Genomic DNA, 15,739 nt, shown 5'->3' with positions numbered 1-15,739 from the left:
GTTCCTATTTTTTCCCTCGGGTATGGGAACATTGGGAAGAAGGGTCCAGTCAGGGTTAAAACGGGGGTTGGCAGGTAGGACTTTGGATGGTGGTCTGGCCAGGGACCCAGGTGTCCTGCCCACCTAGGATTCAACATCCTGACTTCTGACCTTTGCACTGTCCTTTTGTAACCCCTTGCCACCAGGGAGACCAAATGGAGAGGAGACAGGAGGCCCAGCAACCTGGGAGGCCCAGCTCTCCCACCTGAAAGGTGGGTGTTGGGGGCTGCAGGGCCAGGCAGGTCCCCAACCTGCCTGTTGAATTTCCGAAACAGGGCTGGCTAGGAGAACACCCCCCCCACACACACACACACACACGTGTGGGGTGTCCCCCATCCTCCCTCATCTTAGAGCCGGGTGTCTCAGATTTGGGCTGAGGCAGCCAGGACTCCCCAGGAGCTGACTCAGCCAGTGACTCACTGCTGATTCTGTGAATCCTCCCCCCGGGATGAAGGAGCAAAACAATGAGACAGCAGGTCTCTGTGGGGGCTTGAGTCACCTCACCTGCCCCCACGGGGTGGGGCTGAGAGCTGGGTCCTAGGCCACCATAGGGTCTGCCTGGGACCGAGCTAATGCTCCCCTTTCCCAATGCCCACCATTCTGCAGCCAGGCCTCTGGCCTCCTGGACCAGCCCTGCCCCTCCTCCCAAGGCCCAGGATACTGTACCCCATCAGCGCCACCTGGGCTTCCCAGAAACAAGCGAATGTGCAGGCAGGGCTGTGTGGTTGGTTTGATGAGTATGTGCGAGAGAGATTTTTTCTAACAGTCAGGAAGACAAGTAGGTCCAGCTGTGCAGAGGACAGAGCTGAGTGGCTGCCTCAGGGTCTCCAACTAGAAACGTAAATGTAAGATCAGTGCAGTGAGCTTGAGAAGGCAGCACAGGTGTGGTTTGGTTGGTTGGTATCCTTTACTGCGAGCACTGTCCTAAAACTTCTGTTCATATTGTTTTGATTACCCCCATGTTAATAAGTGCTGTGGGGTTGGTCTTATTAACAAACAAACGCTAACCTGGCCTCCCGCTGGCCTGGGAACCAGCTGGGGGGTGAGCAGGTGGCTCAGGTGAGGCCCCTCCCCTTTGTGACCTGGTCCCGCTTTACCTGTCACTCTGCTTCCCTTGTCCACTTACCCTCCTCTCTGGACTCAGTCTCCCCTCCCCCCCATACCCCTCCACTAGTGCCTCATTCGCTGCCCTTCTTGCTGCCTCCATTTCCCCCTCTGCCCTCCAGGCTCTTCCTCTGTTCCTCTCTCCCCCACGTCCTGTCCCTGTCCCCTCACTCCTTCTCTGTCTCTGTCTCTGGCCACTGGCCTCTGTGGCTCAGTGTCCCCCACACCCTGACTCTCACCGCCCTCTACCTCTGCTTCCAATGGCATCCTGACAGAAGCCCCTGAGAAGGCCACACCTAGAAACATCTGCTGGGGGGACTTCCCTGGTGGCGCAGTGGTTAAGAATCTGCCTGCTAATGCAGCAGACACAGGTTCGCGCCCTGGTCCAGGAAGATCCCACATGCCGTGGAGCAGCTAAGCCCGTGCGCCACAACTACTGAGCCTGTGCTCTAGAGCCCGTGAGCCACAAATACTGAGCCCACATGCCACAACTACTGAAGCCTGTGCACTTAGAGCCCATGCTCTGCAACAAGAGAAGCCATCACTATGAGAAGCCCACGCACCGCAACAAAGAATAGCCCCCGCTCTCCACAACTAGAGAAAGCCCACATGCAGCAACAAAGACCCAGCACAGCCAAAAAAATAAATAAATAAATAAATAAATAAATAAAATTAAAGAAAACAAAGGAAACATCTACTGGGACTGAGAAGTCACCCCGTAAATGTGGGACCCTCAGGTGAGGGTGGGTTTTCTCTGAGCTGGCCATCACCCTCCAGGGAACCCCAGAGCCGGAGGCACCTTCCCAGAGCCCCAAGAAGCCTGACAGACGGGCTGGGCCATGGGGTGGGGAGCCCGCCCCGGCTCCAAAGTGTGACAAGATTTCCAGTGACTCCCTCCCCAGTTGGGTGGGGGTCCCAGGAGGTGGAAATGTGGTCAGTCCAGCCCTGGTGGGGTCCACACCAGCATCGCAGAGAGCTTGTTTGCCCCTTCGTTGGAACCAGGCCAGGAGCAAGCCCCAAATGGGCGGGGGTGGGGGCCATCACTGCTTCGGCTCCACCGACACCTCCTGCCTCTGGGGGCCGCACATGGAGCTCCTTTGGCCTGTCGGGCTAAGGGGAAGTGCCAGTGGGAGGGGCTGGCACGCCAACCTGGGCTCCCAGCAGGTGCCTCCACTCACCTTTAACTCCCCACATGGAGCAGCCCCAGGGAGAGTCCTCCTTACCTCCCCCAGGGCAGGGGTGCCGCCATCTGGCCACAGTGACCCATGTCCTTACTATGGAAGTGCCTTGGTCATAGGCTGCGAGGTCTGGCTACTGCTCCTCCACATGCTCCTTCCTCAGATCTTTAATTCTTTAGAAGACTTTCACTTCCACACCAGGGACCTGCCAATTCGTCTCTACTCTGCATCCAGAACAAGTGTGTAAATCGCATCTAACCCCATGAGGTCCCTCGGTGGCCGACTCCTTTGGCTGGCTAAGCCAATAACCCCATTCCAACACCCCTCCCTTCCTTCTTCCACCTCAGAGACTGGAAAAACTAAATGTTCCTTTCCACAGTCTCCCACAAGGTCCCAGTGGAAACAGATGTCTGATGGGTAGTTTCTTGGGAAGACTTTGTTTTGTTCCTGATAACAGGAACATGTTCAGTTGGCATTATCCTTTCCCACCGTCTGCCTTCTTCTAGTCTTGGATACAGATGTAATGCCTAATCCTTAGCAGCCATCTTATCAACATGAGGCTACGAGTTGAATAACACCTAAATTGACAGTGAACAAAGATTCAGAAGCTGCGGGTGTGAGGACATGGTTGAGAAGTTGCCTCCATCCTAGACAGCCACCTCCATCCTTCTTGTGTGCTTTCAAGCCACTGTTGGTCTGATCTTCTTTTACTGCAGCTAAATGCCTTTGTAACTGATATACCTGCTTCAGACCCTCTGTCAATCTAAAACTATTCTGAACAATCGTTTTTTAATTAATTAATTTTATTTATTTTTGGCTGCATTGGGTCTTTGTTGCTGCACGTGGGCTTTCTCTAGTTGCAGCGAGTGGGGGCTACTCTTCGTTGTGGTGCATGGGCTTCTCATCGTGGTGGCTTCTCTTGTTGCAGAGCACGGGTTCTAGGTGTGTGAGCTTCAGTAATTGTGGCACGTGGGCTCAGTACTTGTGGCTCTCAGGCTCTAGAGCGCAGGCTCAGTAGTTGTGGCACAAAGGCTTAGTTGCTCCGCGGCATGTGGGATCTTCCTGGACCAGGGCTCGAAGCTGTGTCTGCTGCATTGGCAGGCGGATTCTTAACCACTGAGCCACCAGGGAAGCCCCCAGAATAGTTTTAGATTGACAGAAAACTTTTTTGCTTTTTTTTTTTTTTTACAATAAACACTGTTATCATGGAAACAGTATGTCAGATTTTGTCAGTGCAATCAAATCACACTTAAATTATCCAAATTATGAAGGCTTTGAGCTCATACCTATCCACAAGAGCTTTGGACCTTCGGAGGGTGTCCCAGTTAGTTTCATGTTTTCATATCATGCTTACTCAAGAGCAAGTATTTTCTTTCTCTCCCTTTCCTGCTTGAAGTCTCCCAGTCAGTGCTACTGCCCGGGGAGGCATCTGAAGGAGTCTCACCATGACCCCATTGATGGTGCCCTAATGAGTTCACCAGTCTCCTCACCAAGGGCGCAAGCTCCCCAAGCTCCCCAGACTGGCTGGGGAGTGTGGAATTCTACGTGAAGGTGGAGACAATGGATTTCCCAGCTCCAAGCCAAACTTTGCTACCTGTGCCCAGGTCGTTGTGCTCATAGTATCACAAAGTCGCTCATGGGAAAGATGACTGGGCCTGTGAGTATGACCTTCAAGGTCTGCAACCTTAGACCTCACATGATGACACCAGGCAGACTGGCAGGCAGCTAGTGAGTAAGAGCGTAACCAGGGCATGCGGGAAGGTGGTGTGTGTCAGACTGTGGGGGCTGTGTTCATCTGCCTCACCACTTGGCCTTGACCCAATGGGCCTGTGGGTCTGATTTCCTGTTGGCAGCTACTAAACAATCACACACAGGCAAACCAGGACAAATACCAGTTTTCAGGGACACAGTTGTCTCAATTCTTACTGAGGGGGGAATAATCACTTTCACAGAACATAGTCTATTTTGCTGGTTCTTCCTCATTTCCCCAACCTCTGTGTGATTGATGCCCCAACATCATATCTGGGACTTCTCTCCTCCTTCACCTACTTGTATCCATGGGTGATAGCATCTGTTGTCATAGCTCTACACACTATCCATAGAGGTGACTCCAGAGTTCTCTCCCTGCATGTCCACTCAACTAATCAACATCCCCTTGTAAATATCATATAGACATCTCATCCTTAAGGTGACCCCAAATGAATCTCAGTATTCCCTCTCAAACTTGCTCCACTGGCAGAATTTCCATCTCAGCACAAAGCAGCTGTCCTTCCTTCCAACTGCTCAGTTTGGGAACCTTGGAGTACTGACAACACCAAGTGTTGGCAAGGATGCAGAGCTCCTGGAACGCTCACATGTTGCTGGTGGGAGTGCAAACTGGTACTGCCCCTGTGGAAAACATGCTGACTGTTTTGTGTAATGTTGAACATCCATGCAGCAATCCTACTCCTAAGATTGATCCAAGAGAGAAGAGAACATATTCTTACAAAATCTGTATGCAGATATTTATAACAGCTTTATTCAGAATTGGTAAAAATTGGAAACAACCCAAATGTTTCTTCAGCTGGTGAATGGATAAGCAAACTGTGGTCCATCCGTTCAGTAGAATTCTACTTAGCAACAAAAATGAACAAACTATACACAACATGGTGAATCTTTTTTTTTAAATCTTTATTTATAAATTTATTTATTTATTTTTAAATTATCTATTTATTTATTTTTGGCTGGGTTGGGTCTTCGTTGCTCCGCACGGGCTTTCTCTATTTGTGGTGAGCGGGGGCTACTCTTCGTTGTGGTGCATGGGCTTCTCATTGCGGTGGCTTCTCTTGTTGCAGAGCATGGACTCTAGGTGCACAGGCTTCAGTAGTTGTGGCATGCGGGCTCAGTAGTTGTGGCTCTCAGGCTCTAGAGCCAGTCTCAGTAGTTGTGGTGCAAGGGCTTAGTTGCTCTGTGGCATTTGGGATCTTCCCGGACCAGGGATCCAACCCATGTCGCCTGCATTGGCAGGCAGATTCTTAATCACTTCACCACCAGGGAAATCCCTCTTTTATCTTTGTCTGCGTTGGGTCTTTGTTGCTACGCACGGGCTTTCTCTAGTGGCGAGCAGGGGCTACTCTTCGTTGCGGTGTGCAGGCTTCTCATCGCGGTGGCTTCTGTTGCTGCGATGCACGGGCTCTAGGTGAGCGGGCTTCAGTAGTTGTGGCACACAGGCTTAGTTGCTCCGTGGCATGTAGGATCTTCCCAGACCAGGGATTGAACCCGTGTCCCCTGCACTGGCAGGCAGATTCTTAACCACTGCGCCACCAGGGAAGCCCCACAACATGGTGAACCTTAAGCACATGATGCCGAGGGGAGAAAGCTGAACTCCAAAGCCTCCACACCATGATTCCATTTATATGACACTGTTGAAAAGGCAAATCTATAGGGACAGAGAGCAGACGGGTGGTTGCTAGGGGCTGGGGTGGGGAAAGGATTGCTCCCAAAGGGGCATAGGGGGATTTTTTAATAGTGATGGAACTGGCTTTATATCTTGATTGTGGTAATGGTTACATAACTGGATGCATTTATCAAAACTCATAGGACTATAATTTATTAAAAATGGTGAAATTTACTCTGTGTAAACTATACCTCCATAAAACTGATTTTAAAAACCCCAACAACACAAAACTGTGGCATCTTCCTTACGCCTCTCTTCCTCTCATTCTCTAAGTTCAAGCCATCAGCACATCCTGTGAGTTCTTTCCTATCTCCAAAATACGTCCAGATCTGGCCACTTCTTTCCCATGCCATCCCAAGCGACTTTCCTCTTTATCCCAGATTTCTGTCATGGCCTCCTAACTGGTCCCACTGCTTCGGCTGTTGTTCCCACCAGGCTGTTCTCAGCACAGCAGCCAGAGTGGTTCTCTTAAAACCTAAGTCAGATCCTGTCATTCTATTCCAAACCCTACTCAGAGTAAATGATGTCACCTTTCCAGCCTCCCTTCTCATCTCTCTCCTCCTTGTTTGTGGGGCTCCAGCCTCTCTGGCTTCCCAGCTGTGTTTGGGAACACAGCAGGCATGCTCCTGCCTCAGGGCCTTTGCACCTAGGGTTTCCTCTTCCCCTGCAGGACTGCATGGCCACTCCCTCCCTTCCTACAAATCTCTACTCAGATGTCACCATGTCATCATCTTGTTTACAATGTTCCTTCCCTCCACTCTTGCTCCTTTCCTTGCTTTCTCTTTTTCCAGCACATTTATTACTATTTAATATATACAATTTATTTCATTTGTTCCTTGTTTATCATCCCCTCCCTAACACACATAACCAGAAGGTAAACCTCTGTCCCTGCATTTGTCATGTTCTCTTATTACTGTCTATTTACTCAGTTATCTTTCCCAGGAAATATTCTGAGCTTATGAAAGGTGAGACCTTTACCTTATCCAGCATGATACAGTCAGTGTCCAGAAAACGGTCCTGGAAAAAAAAAATGTTAGTAAATGTTTCTTGAGTTAATGGTAATGGTAATGAGTATGGTCTATGTCACCAGTTTGGTGGACAATGTGGACACATCTCTTTTGTTTTTCTAATTATTCACTCAAGCACTGAGTTCTCTCCTTAGCAGAAGTCTATTCTTTCTTGAGGCCACCCCATTCTGCCCAGAAATTATCCAAGAATCCTACAGGTTGACTCGGTCTGTAGGGAGGAGTCCTATGAGAACTGGAAAGTCGTGTTATTCCTTCAATTCGGTTCCACTGCTTGGGTCAAGGTCAAGTGGGGACGCCGATGAACACACCTCCTGCCTGCAGTCTGACTCACACTGCCCTCCCCCTCGCCCTGCTTACACTATACGCAAGCTCACTGCCAGCCCGCCCTGGTTTGCACGTGAGGTCTAAGTTTGCAGGTCTTACAGGTTGCACTCAGAGACCAGTCACCCTTCCCACGAGCAGAGCACCCAGGTGGCTATATTCAAAGGAGCATCTAGCCTCAGCCACCTGCTGAGCTCCAACCCTTAGATATTGCCATTGATGCACATCACTCAGGAGGTTTGCCTTTGGGGTCCTTGGGTTTAATTTCTGCTAACTGACCCAGTGGGGACTGTCCCTAATCATCAGAGAAATTCTAATAATGTCAAACTCACTAAATTCAACTTGCCTTGTCCTACTCCACAAATGAAAAGTGAAGGCTTTGCTGTGGATTAACCATGAACCTAGAGATTTCTACTCTCCGTGAGCTGCAGTTTCCTCTGGGAAGAAGGGAGTCAGGAGGTGGCCGGTCCACAGGGAGACATCGTGTGCCCTGGGTGGGACAGGGAGGCCAGGTGGCCATCCCTTAGCAGCGAGTAGGGACCCCAGGTCTCCTGGACACAGGAGGTGATGGGCTGCCTGCTGGATGACGTGGCTTTCACATCTCAGTCTGGGGAAGCCCGACCAGCTCCACCGACCCTGGATCCTAGGAGGGACTGGCCTCAGATGGGCCCTGTGGTACCCGGCCTCCTCTCAGCTGTCTCCCTGGAAGGGGCAGGACAGGAGTCCGAGAGGACTGCCAGCGAGGAGCGGGCCAGGTCCTGCCCAGCCAGGGCTCCGGGTGACTGCCATCGGTGAGGGACCCACCAACCATCCCTCGGGTGCCATCCAAGGATGCTGACCCTCAAACAGTGTCTGCAGGTGGAGAGTCATGCGGCTGGCCAGGCCTCTGCCTGTTTCTGCTGCTGCATCTGTTGACCGCTGCCCTGCCCCGCCACTGGCCCCTCCGCTCTCCTGTGGGGCCTGGGTCTTTTGCTTCTGTCATCCTCCAGGGAGATTTCTGGTTGGCTGGGACAGGGCCAAGGGGCAGAGGCCTGGCCCTGGGGGCCAGCGAGCCTCCTGGGGAGGTGGGAGGAGGAAGAATCAAGGAGGAGACCCGGAAGCTCCTTCCATCTGGGGTGGCCTCCCCCAGACCAGAAGGAGAATTGGGATTCGCCCTGTTCTTGCACTCCTGGTCTAACAGAGCGGGGTGACTTTATGACCAGAATGGTGACCCTGCCTCCCTGGTCTGTCTTTCCTAGGGGCCCTCAAGGATGTGCTGCCTCCAGGTTGGCCCAGCCCTGGACGTCCCAGCCAAGGGTCCAGGGCCAGTGGGGTGTGCGTAGGAGGTGCTGGAGTAGAAACTGAGAGGAGGGGACACATGTGATGGCTGAGGCTGGGCCCCGTCCCCACCTGCCGGTCTCTCCCGGGGTGGGGCCTATCCAGGGATGCCGGGAAGATTGTGGGAGACCAAGGGGCCCAGGAAGGAATGTGGCTGCAGCAGGTGAGCTGAGGATGGCCTCAAGGGGCACGTGGGTGGGGGCTCCCTCACCCCCCTCAGCTGGGCGCCCTGGGCGTTACTGCTTCCTCGGGTGAGTGGGGTGGGTGGAGGGCGGCCACGGGCTCCTTAGCTGCAGAGGCAGCACCTGCGTCTGTTCCCTCCTAGGTCTTTATTGATTGATTGATCGTGTGCTTTGGAACAGCTGTGCTTTACTAAACAGGACGGCGTCTCCAGCAAGAGTGAAGGGGCATCTCTACACCCGGCTCTGGATGTGGGACTCAGGGTCTGTGTGAGCAGGAAGCTAAATGGATGCCCTGACTCACGTGGTTGTGTGTCATTTTTGTTACTGCTGCTGCTGCTGCTTTTGCTGTGGTCACTGTGGGTGCTGTCTCCACTGTCACTGGGTTGTGGTAGTGGTTGTTGCTGCCGTTGCAGCACGAGTGAGGGCGGCCCCTCAGCCCTGCTGGGCGGCGGGCTCGCCCAGAGCTCGGGGCTCCATGGAGGGCATCCCACACTGCTACTTCCCTGCTGGTCTTGCAGAGTCTCCTGGAGGGCAGGGGCGGCCGAGGCCCACCTGGGGGACACAGACCCTGGTGCTGACATAGTGGGGACACTCCCAGCGCCATCATCCCCGGAAGCTGGCATGTGGGATCATCAGCGCCTCCTGGGTGTTCGGATCCCAGCTCTACTGTGTTGAGGCAGGTGGGTCGCTCCCTCCCTTTCCCATCCCAACTTGACCTCCGTGTCTGTGAACAGTCTCCTTGTCCACCCTCAACCACGGGCAGGGGTGGCCCAGGGGACAGATTCCTGGTGCAGTTAGACTCCCTGAGCCCTCTCACCACAGGGACCTGCATAGGACTTGGGGGCCTTGGGCCAGTGTCCTGGATTCTGCCCGTGGCGGAGCCAGTGCAGTTGAGGCTGAGAGGCTGTGAGATTAGTAGGGCCCTCAGTTCCCAGGCAGATGCCTGGGGCTTGAACTTACTGCCCCAGCCCCTGCCTCCTGGTTCTGGGAGGCGGGAGGAGCTGGGTGGGCAGAGGCGCAGGAGATCCAGTCCTAGCGTGGGTCCTCCCGGCGGTGGCTGGGCCCATCTGGGTTTGGGAGACGTACTAGCAGGTGAGCACCTAGGATAGCCCAGCCTCCCCAGGAAGGGCCTCATCCAGTATGACATGTTCCGTGCCTCTTTGTGATGGGAAAAAAGACTCCTGCGAGGTGACGGTGGCTTCCATCCACCCTCCAGGTTCTTCGTGTCCCCACTCGGTCCCCACCCCCATACCCCAGCATCCACAGGGAGCAGCATCCTTGCTCAGCCCCTGTGACCTCAGCAGAGGGTGCGCAGGCCCATGGGCTCCGGAAGGCCTCATGCTCGGCTCCTGCCCTCCCTGTCCCTGGGGTGACTGGGGGGGCCACTGCTCTGTTCCATCTATGATGCTTGGATCCCGGTTGGGACTGTAAGCTGGGAATCAGGCTGCGTTGGGCCATACCAGCCTGGTGTCTACACCCATGTGCCAACCTATACAGACTGGATGGGGAACACTGGCAAAGTCTCCCTCAAGCACCTCTGGGTTCCACGCTGTGCCCCTGCTTGAGCCGGTGGCCTTACTCTTGCTTGGGGCCCTGTGAACTCTGAGTGATGCAGTCCAGACTCACCCTTCTGGTGGGATTTGCAATTCAGGAGGCTTGGAGGTGACACAGAAAAAATGGACCTCAAACTGGGGATTTGAAGGTGACAGCCCAGGTGCTTGCGGCTCCAGAGCTCAAAGTGACTCTGGTGCATCGTGACTCCTGGAATAGCTGGTCCTTCACTTAAGCAAAACGCCTCATGTGTATGTTCACATTTATGTTTCTGTGTGTATATGTTTGCGTGTGTGTCTGTATTTGTGTATGTATCTGTGTGTGTCTGTATATGTCTCTATGCATCTATATGTGTACATGTGTGTGTGTGTGTTTATGTGTCTGTGTACATTCTGTACGTGTCTGTGTTTGGGTGTATCTGCGTGTGTGTCATGTGTGTATGTGATCTGTCTGTGTGTGTGTTCCTCAGAGCACCCCACATTTGCTGGCAAAAGACAGCAGAAACGGTTCAGTTCCCCCAGCCAGGGGTGCCTCCTCCCCCCACCCCACCTCCCACTTGTGCCGATGGTGAGTGAGGAGGAAGGAGCCTGAACCAAGAGCAAAACCCACGGAGACCTTGCAGCCTGACCTTGGTTGTGATACACACACCAGCCCCTTTGTCATCTGTTTCCCTGGCCACTTCCAGAGGGTGTTTGCAGAGGATCTGGAAGACTGACACTTGTGCTCATAAAACTCCACCCCAACCCCGGCTTGGTGCAACAGACAGAGAGGGTTCTCTTGGGGCCTCTTGGGGGTGGGGTGGAGTGGAGGAGCTGCCCCACCTCCAGCAGCTCCTCTCAGCATCTGGCTGCCCAACCACCCTGGCTGCACGGCTGAATGTCTCTCAAGGGCCCCCTGATGGCTGGCCGGTGGTCCCTGCACCCTGGTGGGCCTCTGGTGGGCCTGGGACTAGTGACACTGTCCAGGGACAGGTTAGGGGCTGGGAGTTCAGTGTGTGGAGAAGAAACAATTCACAGCCCCCAAACAAACGACCCTCCATGGCTCAGCCAGGACGTGGATAAGGAAGAGGTTAGAATGTATGCAGATGTTCCGAAGGCTGACAGGCTGACTTCTGACCAAAGGCCAGATGAAGAGCAGGATCCAAGCCCAGGATAAACCGTCCCTCCGTCAGCCTGGACCCCAGGGCTCAGGTTTGACATGTGCCCGGTTTCTTAACTTTTGTAGAACCACTGAGAAGGAGATCACAGGGGCCAGGCCGGCTCTGCCAAAGTCCCTGTAAGTTCTGGGCCCCGAGTTCCCAGAGCAGCGGAAAGAAACCTGCAAGGAGACTGCCTGCTGTGTGAGTTTTGAAGTGTGTGGGGACACTCAGGAAAGGACATCTCTCCCCCCAGATGGCACCCAGATGGGCACTGGATGGACATCTGAACAGGGGAGCGGGGGTGGGGGGGGCAGAGCGATAGTAGGTTTAAATTCCACAACCACTGGGTAAATTACAACAATTCTCTCAGCCTGGGTTCCCTCATCTGTAAAGATAGGATGTTAACACCCACCTGAGAGGTGTTGTGAGGACTAAATGAGAGAACAATTGTGAAACCATCTGGCGTTAGGCCTGGCCCCACATGGGTGCAGGATGGATGCTACTGCTCCTTCAGTCCATCCTTCCATCCATCCATCCACCCCTGTTGCAGGAATAAATCAAGTCACAGGAGAATTACTCACACACGTACACAAAACATTGCAACAGAAAGCAGTTTTCACAAGCAGCACTCTGGAACCAGTTCCTTTCTGTTGCATAATTAATTCCTTGCCCCTGGCTTGCTAAAAGGGAAATGTTTCCAGTACTGAGGAGACTCCACTCCTTTTCTGGGGCCCACCTTTCCTGGGGCTGGCAGCTGGGAGCGGGTCGCCTCCCAGTGCTTCCTGGTTGGCAACAACGAGGGTCAGAATGGGACAGTGTTGATGGGAAGAGTGACAGCACTGATCCCCACAGCAGTCACTGCCTTAGACTGGGGAAGGTAGGAGAAGAGGAGCATTTGGAGGAGAGCCGGAAGAGGAGCGGGTGGGGGGAGGAGGGGAGGGAGGGGCCGGAGCAGGCGTGGCGCCAGCTCAGGGGCTGTTGTGGGGACTAATTGCGAAGCACCTTCCTGGGCACGGTTCATCCTTATTTGGGAGCCGGTTCTTGGGAATTCCTTCATCATTCCCACTGCAAACACTGAGGTGTCCTCCGGGCCAAGCCCTGCCCGGGCCCCACGGAGTCACGCGTGGTGGAGACAGCGTCCTGAGACGCTGTTCTCAGAACCTCCGGTCATCAGAATATAAGGCTCGCATAGTGCGCGGGCCCAGGGAGCTTGGGGGCGCCTGGAGCCACTCCCCTTGGGGGCAAGAATCAGGCGGGCTCACGTGTGTGCAGAACCTTTCTTCAACACGGGCATTCAGCATCACTCTGGCCTTGCCGATTGGTACCAGCTCGGGGTCACCTGGCCTCTGGTCCTGACCACCTGGCCGCGAGGAAGCAGGGCGTGGTGGGACCCGAGACCGGCTCAGGACCGCACTGGGCCTCGCTGGGTCCTGCTTCCCCGCGCGGGTCATCAGCTCTCTGGTCACCGCGGCGGGCCGACTGGGCGGACGGCTTCTCGGGGCCAAATCCCCACTTGAAGCCGATTCCCGAAAGGCAGTGGAGCAGGTGCTGGCCGTTGGCGGACGGGAGTGTCAGCCGGGAGGCGGGAGGGCGGGCGCTGAACCGCAGCCCCGCGCGGTACCCGATGGTGGCCTGGCGCCTCCTGCTGGTGCCGCAGCGCAGATGCCGGATGCAGGCCGCCCGGGTGACCCTCTAGCGCGTCTACCGCAGGGACTCCGGCCCGCTACCGCTGGGGGCTCCTTACCGCGGGCTCCAGTGCGCCCTAAACCTCAGCCGGATGCTGGGAGGGAGGCGGACTTTCCGGCCGCACACTCCCCCCTCCAACCACCCCCCCCCCCACTCCAGGACTGATGTTTGCTGTGAAACACCCAAGAGGCACAGAGCCTGGGTATGTGAGGAGGAAGAAATCAGGCAGGTTCTGCCCTAGGTGACCCCCAAGGGGTTGAAGACACAGAAGCAACTGCACAGAACAGAAGGCCGGCTGCAGAGAAAGTGGGAGACAGGGCCCCACCCTTCCCTCATTTAGGTGGAGTTGCTTGTGCTCTTCTAAGTAAATTAAAAGTCTAATCCCACTGCCCCATCCAAGGACTTGCGGGATAACACTGCTGGGGGAGCATCACTCGGATCAGGCCTCCAGACTAGTGTCCTGATCCTGGTAACATCACATCACTGCTTTATTCCCACTGTATCTGAAGCAGCAGCCTCGGAGAGGTTCCGCACCTTGCCTGAGGTCACTAGGGGAGATGGTGGCCAAGGCCAGGCAGGACCCCAGTGACAAGTCCCGAGTCAGGCAATCATTGCCACACCCCATTGCCCCTGATCCACGGAGACCCCTGCTGAGCTCCAGGCACCCCTGGCTCCTCGGCCTCTTCCCAGCCAGCGTTCAGCCCCATTCCCTGTCCCTGGTTCTTGCAAACGTCCCCCAGCTAATGGGCACATGCAGAGCTCAGCACAATCCAACCCATCTCCCCAAGGGACCACACAGGAGGACAGGCTTTCACCTATTCGACCCCTTGTGACAAGTGGGGAGCCCACCTGGGGAGGAGGAAATGTAGAAGAGCTGCCAGCCTGCTAAGCCCTCAGCAAAGACCATACTCAGCACAGCGCAGACAAAGAGCTGGAGATTCCCCTTAACCAAGCCTAAGACTGGAAAATCTCTATTATGAGTTTTGCTGCCCTTTCTGGTTCCCTCCTTCTGCCTTCCCCTGACACAAGAAGAAAAGAACGTCCCGCAAAGCAGCTGCAGATACACCTGTTAAAACGTGCCTTACAAGTGTCCTATGAACACCTGTGCTTTTATTATTGATTCAGTAAAAGGCAAATCTGGGGGTTCCCTGGTGGCCTAGTGGTTAGGATTAGGTGCTTTTACTGCAGAGGCCAGGGTTCGATCCCTGGGGTCGGGGAACCATCCTGCATTACAAGTGGGGCGTGGCCAAAGTTTAGAAAAAAAGGAAAAAGCAAAACACAAACACCCATAATTTGGAAGCAGTGCTGAGTGTGAATTTCAAGCTATCTGGGACAACTCTAATTGATATGAAGAGGCACAGGCGCTGTTAAAGAGGGGTCCCAGGTCCCTTCTACCAATGGAAACATGAAATTTCCAGTAGAAGACAATGAAAATATCAGTGCTTTTTTCCTGATCCGAGTTCAAGGATTCCTGAATTTTCCCACAGACTCCAGGTTAAGAAACACTAAGTGACTCTCAACCAGCATGTAAAATTAGAATTAGAGAAGAGGAACATGTCAGTGAGTATCACAAAGAGACATGAGGATCCGTTAGGAAACTTTTGCGGTTCTGAGCCCAGACTTTGCAGCCAGACTTCCTCAACCTGAATCCCGACTCTGCCACTTAGTGCTGTGTGACAGGCCGAGCCACTGTGCTCTCTGGGCCTCCGTTTCCTCCTTTTGCAAATGGGGACAATAGACGTCCTGTCCTTCTAGGGCTGCTGGGGCAGGGAGCTGAGGTGGGACAGGGCCTGGCGCTTTACACCGTGGCTGAGTGTTTGGCTGTTGCAGTTTGATGGATGCATTTGATAGAATGTGAAAGGCCTGGGGTCTGCTTTAGTTTTCCTTTAAGCTATAACAAATGACCACTCTTCAAGGAGTGCTGTGCTTGACTACCCCTGGTTCTGGCCTTTGCCCATGTTGATCTCTTGGTCTGCAATGCCCCCCTCCCCTTGTCCCCACCTGGCCAGTTCTCACTCAGCCTTTAGGACTTAGCTCAGATATTGCCTCCTCCAGAAAGGCTTCCCTGAAGCCTACCCCATCACTGGGCATGTGCTACACAAGGCGCTACACCTGTCCCTATCAGTTCAGATGCAGTAACCAACTGCCTCCATCTGCTTCTGCACCTGTCCCCCATCGGGTGTCCCCAGCTGGATAGCTGGCCTCTTAATTTCTCTGGTGTCCAGGGAGCCTGTTGTGGACCAGGCCTTGGCAAATGTATGCTGAGTGAGTGAATTAATGTATGAATGAATGGTTTCCCTGAAGCCCTTTGCACACTCAGAGAAGCCTGGAATTGAGCCTGGGCAGCACAGGCCACCTGGATGAGCTTGTAGCAGGGAGTGGGGGATGGGGCATCCTCGGAGCCAGGAATCCTCATAGAGTATGGGATCTGCCTGGGGTCTGCACGGGCAGGCCCAGCATCCTGGGCAAAATCACCGAGGCCTGGGGTGTCAGACCCACCTCCTGCCTCGTCCTGCAGCTCTGCTCAGTGAGCTCCGCCCCGGAGGCCTCATCCCGCACAAGCTCAGAAGGCTGTGTTCTATCCCAGACTCAAGGACCATGCCTGGATGCCCTGTTGCTTCAGAAGCTTGATTTATTGATGGATTCTGATTCAGAGTCTCAACTCAGACTCCCTTGTGCATGAAGCCCACCACCAGCCAGATGGGCTCAGCAGGGTAACCCAGGTCCCAGCCCTGGAGACCCAGGAGCACTCATTTCTT

The 15,739-nt window shown here is 54.2% G+C and overlaps 1 long non-coding RNA gene across 1 annotated transcript; it reads right to left on the bottom strand.

Moving 5' to 3' along the window:
* Positions 1-5,048: 5,048 nt before the first annotated feature.
* On the bottom strand, positions 5,049-12,809 carry LOC137206379 (uncharacterized). Its single transcript, XR_010934634.1, has 3 exons — positions 12,557-12,809; positions 6,736-6,774; positions 5,049-5,739 (listed from the first exon to the last, which is right to left on the bottom strand). It is a non-coding gene; the product is annotated as an uncharacterized lncRNA (long non-coding RNA).
* Between the last annotated feature and the right edge of the window lie 2,930 nt (positions 12,810-15,739).

Source organism: Pseudorca crassidens, chromosome 15, assembly GCF_039906515.1.
Source record: "Pseudorca crassidens isolate mPseCra1 chromosome 15, mPseCra1.hap1, whole genome shotgun sequence".
Lineage (NCBI taxonomy): Eukaryota > Metazoa > Chordata > Mammalia > Artiodactyla > Delphinidae > Pseudorca > Pseudorca crassidens.
The sequence above is the reverse complement of the archived record's forward strand: the minus strand, read 5'-3'. Positions and strand labels throughout refer to the sequence as shown.